This window comes from Arachis ipaensis, chromosome B06 (assembly GCF_000816755.2).
Source record: "Arachis ipaensis cultivar K30076 chromosome B06, Araip1.1, whole genome shotgun sequence".
NCBI lineage: Eukaryota > Viridiplantae > Streptophyta > Magnoliopsida > Fabales > Fabaceae > Arachis > Arachis ipaensis.
In genome coordinates this window covers 12,099,795-12,100,106 of record NC_029790.2, presented here as the reverse complement: position 1 = coordinate 12,100,106, position 312 = coordinate 12,099,795, and positions in this window count along the sequence as shown.

Sequence of the window (312 nt, the reverse complement as noted above, 5' to 3'; positions counted from 1 at the left end):
ATGTAAATAATATTTTTGAATAAAAATAGCTTAATTATTTTGATGAACAAGTTCAATAATTTTACTTTATTTTTTAAACATGCAGTTCATTTTTTATTAGAAAAAAGAAAAATACAAGGTGATGACAACAGCTATTTCATATTTTTCAGTGACATTTTTCCCTGCAATATTATATATTGCACCAAAATTTGAGTTCAATTTCGGTTGGTGGAAAAGAATTTAAGAAGCACTTTAGTAGATGAGCATAATTATATTCGAAGAAAACATACAAATAAAACTCTTCATAATTGATATAACATAAAACATAATAAT